Source organism: Pteropus medius, unplaced genomic scaffold, assembly GCF_902729225.1.
Source record: "Pteropus medius unplaced genomic scaffold, Ma_sr-lr_union100, whole genome shotgun sequence".
NCBI lineage: Eukaryota > Metazoa > Chordata > Mammalia > Chiroptera > Pteropodidae > Pteropus > Pteropus medius.
In genome coordinates, this window is record NW_024349799.1 from 4407724 (window position 1) to 4413723 (window position 6000).

General features: G+C 54.2%; 1 long non-coding RNA gene across 1 annotated transcript; it reads right to left on the reverse strand.

Moving 5' to 3' along the window:
* Nucleotides 1-1678: 1678 nt before the first annotated feature.
* LOC120620805 (uncharacterized) lies at nucleotides 1679-3082 on the reverse strand. Its single transcript, XR_005657987.1, has 2 exons — nucleotides 1961-3082; nucleotides 1679-1868 (listed from the first exon to the last, which is right to left on the reverse strand). It is a non-coding gene; the product is annotated as an uncharacterized LOC120620805 (long non-coding RNA).
* Nucleotides 3083-6000: the final 2918 nt, after the last annotated feature.

Consider the following 6000-nt stretch of genomic DNA (forward strand, 5'->3'; position numbering starts at 1 on the left):
CAGCTTTCTCCTGGCAGAGTGCATTTTGGGGGCAATTTGGCCATCTTGGGCCAGCAGAGGAGACTGCATGGTCAATTGCACTGGCTTTGCCCCACAGTGTCAGGAAGTTCACCTTCTGTCTAGCCTTAGGCCTTTTTGCTATGGGAAAGATGGTGTTTTGAGACAAGGACATGGGAACTACCCCACCCACAAGTCAGCCAGTATGTGGGGACAGGAGCCTAGATGAAGTCCTGAGAGACAGAGGTATTGGGAGAGGCCACAGGGAGGCAGACACTGCTCCCTCTGAACCTGGGACTCAGTCCATCTACACACAAGCTCGCCTCAGCCAGGGTTGGGGGCCCTCGTGTGGCACCCCCAGGAAATAGCAGCAACTGGTGCTGAACCGCAGAGCCCCTGACCAGGAGGGGCTCCACCCAGGCCAGAGCTGCTGGAACTGTGGGTGAGGTGCATGGGGAGGTGGTGACATCCTTGCTTTCCTAAAGCAGTGTGTAGATCAATATGTGCACCACTACATGATGTGTATGTCAGGATATAAATGTGTGCCATTATAAATTATGGGTATAAATTATGTGCATGTACATGTGTAGTCAGCATATATAGAATAAATGTATATTTAGCTCTCTGTGCGAGGGGCTATAGCATTATTTTATATATATACACACATGTATGTATGTATGTGTGGGGGCTATTAGGTGTCTATGAGCCTCATTGGATATATATGTATGCATTTTTCTATGTGTGTGCCATTTCATATATGTCTACTTGCTACAGTATGCCGCTATGTACATGTGAAGCTATGATTGTGTGAGTGTATAAATTACAACACATATGTCGTGGCATATGTATATGTAAATATATATGTAAATATATATAATGACATGGTTATACTTACATCTATATATCTAGATATACATATATCACCATGTATCTATTGTATATTCACTACCATGTATGAATATGTCACTATATGTGTGTGAATTTGGAACTAATGTGTTTATTATGTGAATATCACTATATGTGTATTGGTATGCTCTTCTGTTTGTGACACTCATCATATGTGTTTACATCATCAAACGCATGTATGCTATTGAATAGGTATGTGTCTTGAGTGTATATATATCCCTGTGTGTCATTGTGTGACATGCCAGTCATGTCACATGTGTATATGTCACTACACGCATGTTGATAGCATACGTGTATGGGGTCCCATGTCTAAATGCATGCTCAGGTGCCTGCTTTATATATTAGTGTCTGATGCTTTGGTGTGCGTGCGCGCCAGTGCGTTTGTGCCCAATTCTTATACTACCCAGATCCCCTAGGTGATCTTAGATTAGAGCTGGAGGTAAGCAGCCTTCAGTTTGGGGCTATGGAAAGCAAATGGAGGACAGGGCCAGAGCTATGATAAAAGGTGGGAGGGCCCCCCATAACCCTGCCCTCTTTCCTTGGTTTGCAGGGAGGCCTCAGCCCAGGCCCCTACTCCCTCTGCCAGCTGTGGCTTGGCGGGGCACAGAACCCTCTTCTGGTCTTGTAAGCGGCCAAATCCATTTCTCTCAGGGGAGCGAGAGTGATTTTTCCCTCCCAGGCCCTCTGGACACCCACCCATCCATGTGCCTGCTAAGCCCATTCACCCACTCCCTCCCAGCCAAGCCCCAGCAACAGAGTCTCAGACAAAAGAGAAGCAGAGTTCATTGTTTATTAGCGTTGGGGTCCCAGGCACCCCCCCTGTCCCTCTTCATCTCCCCTCCTTCCCGCCTCTTGCTGTCCACTTGCAGCTGGGCCCGATCCAGGCCTTCTCCACAGCTGCACCAGGTCCAGATGTCTAGCCTTCCCAGACCGTGGGGCAACAGAGGAGCCGATGTGGCACCTCCCTGCGTGGCCAGAAGCAGGAGGACAGAGCCGTGGGGGTGGTGAGGCCTTTCAGGGGTCTGGGCGGGGTGGGGGAGGTGCCTGAGGGGCTCACCTGTCACACACGGTCCTGAGCATGGAGGGAGACGGTGGCAGGCGGCGGCGGTGGCGTGGTCTCCGAAGCCCACAGTACACTCATCCATAAAGTAGGAAACACTACACCCTCCAGTGCTGTTAGTAGTGCTTTCTACTTTATGGGTGACTGCACTGTCTGTCTGTCCGTTTGCGGGTCCTCTTCAGGCCGCCTGCTCCTCTTCTTGACTCCTGCTTCAAGAGCCCGGAGCCCTTCCCAGCCCTCCCTGTGGCTCCCAAAGACCCCACCACTTGGCCCCATGGGCCCCAGAGGGCCCGCCCTGGGCCTGTGGGCGGTGACTCAGCATGGCGCCAGATCTTGCCTCCTCTACCTCCCTCCCCCCACTTCCTCTTTGGTTCTTTTTTCCCTTCCCCCAGGGACTTCACCCCACCCCCCACACACACTTTCTTTCGGGGACATTCAGGTAGAGGCCACGGCTTTTCTGGAAGCCTCATCCCGGTCCCCAGGTCTAACTGCACAAGTGACCCCTCCCAGCCACATTACCCACCCTCCAGAGCCCAAGTGAGGCAGCCACAGCCTCCTCTCGGAAAGGCCTTGGCCCAAAGCCTCCCCACCAGCCCAAGGTTCTGACTCCTTCACTGCTCGGTGGTTCCCCAGGCAGGAACCCAAGGCTATCGCAACAGAGGTGGTGGCCATGTTGGGTGGAGGGAGACGCTTAGCACCTCTCACTGATACTGAGTCCCACTTTTCACCCCCTACCCACCCTCTGCCACCCCCACCTACTTTCTGGCCCTTGCCCCTTGAAGCCTTGGACCCCTTTCTTCATCTGGGAACCATGGGCCATTTTACCTTCATTGTCTAGAGGGAAGTCAAGGCCCAGGACTTTGAGGAGCTGTCCCACCATGAAGGCAGTAGATTTGAGGGTTATTGCACCTCTCGGCCTAGAGCTTTGTTAGCAAGCCTTGGCACTAAAGCTCCTGAAGTCCCTCCCCAAAGCATCCCCACCCAGGGCCTGCAACCCAAGCTCCTCATCGCCTCTTGAGGCCCAGAGTCAAGGAACCCCGACTGGGGCTGAAGCGAAGGTAGACCCTTACCTGATGCTGCAGGGCTGAGGGGAGCAAGCCCTGTGTTCCAGGCTCTCAAGTGGGGTTCCCTTCAGGGTGGGCCGGGCTTATATCCCCGAGGCCACGTGGGCCAGATCTCAGGGAGCCCAACGGTCTTGGAGCCCGCCCCCATACCGCAGTGGAGATTAGCGCGCCCCTCCCCTCCCTGGGGAGGACAGACTGACAGGAAACCAGAGACAAGGCTGGGTATTGGCGGGAGGAGTGCTGAAGAGACCATCTCACTCATATGCCCTAGGCAGGTGGCTTCCAGGACCCCAGGCCTGCCGTTCCCCATGGCGCCAGCTCCAGAGAATTGTTCAAGAGTCTGGAACTGACTCAGGGCGCTTGAGGTGATCCCAGGAGACAACGGCTCCCTGACAGGCCCTTCAGTATGTGCCCAAAACACAGAGTCCCGAATTCCACAAGAAAAGGTCTTTATTTCTGAGCCCTACCCCCACTGACCCCAGCCCAGAAACCTCTCTTTTGTTTGTGACAGCAGTGGCATTCAGATCAAGCCATAGCTCCTCTCTAGGTGCTGCCCAGAGAAGCCCCCAGAGGTACAGATGCATGAAGGAGAGTCTGGGCCAGCACATCACAATGCCTCCTACACAGTCAGTTGCCCTCAGCACCAACCCCCTTCTCCCAGCCCCAGCCTGCAAGAGACAAGACCTGTGCCCTCAACAGAGTAAGGGGGTCGCACACGGGCCAGGTGGGCCTGTTGGCACTATACTGGGTGTTCATGCTTCCCATAGGTCCTATAGGGATGGGAGAGCAGGGCAGAGTGATGAGGACCAAGACCATAGGCAAGGCATGGGTGCCATTGGGCTTAGAGGAGTGGAGGGAAAAAGCCTCTGAAGGGAGGTGCTAGCAGTCACCGGATGTGGGCACGGGGCCCGCCCACCTGCATGCCACCCCCTCTTTCCCCATGGGGAAGGCAGGAAGCTGCCTGTCCCAGGGTCCCTGGCTGGGGGAGGGGAACAGGGTGTGGGTCTAGTGGGAGGGCCTGGCGGGGTCTGGGTCTAGGCCACACATTTTCCCCAAGGTTCTCCAAGCCTCTCGGTGGGCTTGGCTGTGGAATGAAGAGAAATAGATTGGCGGGCGGGTTGGGGTGGGTAGTGGAAGGGGATAAGAATTACTCAGTGACTTCTTCCCAGAAGGCCATGAGCCTCTTCTCTGGGTCCCCCATTCAGAGTCAGGCCCACACAGACTTGAGGGAACTCTCAGGTTCAAGGCCCAGAAGAGGATCGGCTCAGGATGGCGGCAGCAGGGAGAGAGAGAGAGTGCCTCACACCCTGAAAAGTTGTTATCCATCCCCAGGCCGCTAAATGAGACGGAGAAAGGGGCGACAGGGCCCTTCACATGATAGGGTCTGAAGACACAGTGTGAGGAGGGCGAGCTGGCCAGAAATGGGACAGTGCTTCTTTAACAGACCACCACTGTTTCAGACCCTGGGTGGAGGGGAAGTGGCTGTCCCAGGCGATAAGAGGATAAGAATATCAAAGTTGTGCAGTAACCTGAGTTTCTGGACCCCCACCCTTCAGGGAGCCTCCTCCTAGAGCATCTTGCCGCAGCACCCCCAGCAAAGGAGCACAGGCTGGGAACCAAGGGATCTGGCTTCAGGGTCCAGCTCTGCTACAGACCCTTCCACATGTCACCTGCAGCAAATCAGACCTGAAGTTCCTGCCGAAGGACACTCGTCCCTCAACAGTCTCCAACCCAGCTCCTCTCCTGTCCTGAGCAGGGTGGCGGTGTTCCTGATGCCTGCTCTCCTGTGACAACGGACGCTGCTTTTCCTTTGTGTGTCTTCAATGTTCAAAGCCAAAAACCACCATCAATTTTTAAAATTATTTACTTATTTTATTTTTGCAGGGAGAGAGACTGAGGCCCAGCCTCTCCATCTACAAAGCTTCTAGGGACGAGAAGTTTCTGGAGGGGCTAAGACTTTGGCTGACTCTCACGCCGAGGCTGGGGCTGAAGAGGGACGGAACTGTGGGGGTACTCAGGGACCAGAGTACCCCTGGACTTCTCCCCCACTCCAGCAATGAATCCCAGCTCTGCTGGGCCTCAAACCAGGAGAAACGGGACAGGACCAGAGACAAAATCAAGGATGAGAAAGGGGCAGGGTCTGAGATAAGGACACAGAGGAAGGAAGTAAAAACCACCCAGTCAAGTGGAACAGGAGCACTGGGCTGGAAGCCCTGCTCCAGGCTGGCACGACCCAGAGGTGTGGCCTACATGACTGACCAACAGGAAGAGCAGCCTGCCTACGAACACAAACATGCGTGCGTGCGCGCACACACATGGACATGGACACAGACAGACAAGGTCTTTCCAGAGAGAGAGAGAGTAAGCCCAGAGTCACAGACACACTGTGAGTGGCACCCCAGCTCAGGCCTACAGATATACCTAGAGGAAGGGCCGCTGCACACTCCCGGACACACTTCTGCCTCCTCCCAGAAACACTCAAGAAGGCTCACTTGGGAATCTGAGGCCAGTGTTTGGGAGGACGCCTGGAGGGAGTTGGGGGTGGCTTCAAAACACAGGCACCACTGTTTTGAGAGACACGTGACTCCTACTCCTGTCTCAAAGTCACCTGTTGCCTGAGTTCTTCAGGATGAGAGAAACTAAACCCTTGATAATGGCCAGTGGTTAAGAGAGGAGGTGGTTGAGAGAGGATGCTTCTTTTTATGGAGGAGAGAGGAGTTCGAGCTGATTTTTCAAACTCCACCCCTTGACTGTAAGGTCTGGGCTCAGCCAGGCACTCACTGGGCAGCCTTAGCTCACTTGGACTCTGCTATAAAATGTCCTGCCTGGTCCTTTCCAGTTCCAACACTCTTAGTCCAGGGATCGGATTCCTGCTCAGAGGTAGCAAAAAGGGAGGAGTAGGGACCAAGACAAAAAGGAGTAGGAATGGGGCAGCAGGCATTAGAAACAGACTAGGAACAGCCCTTCACCAGG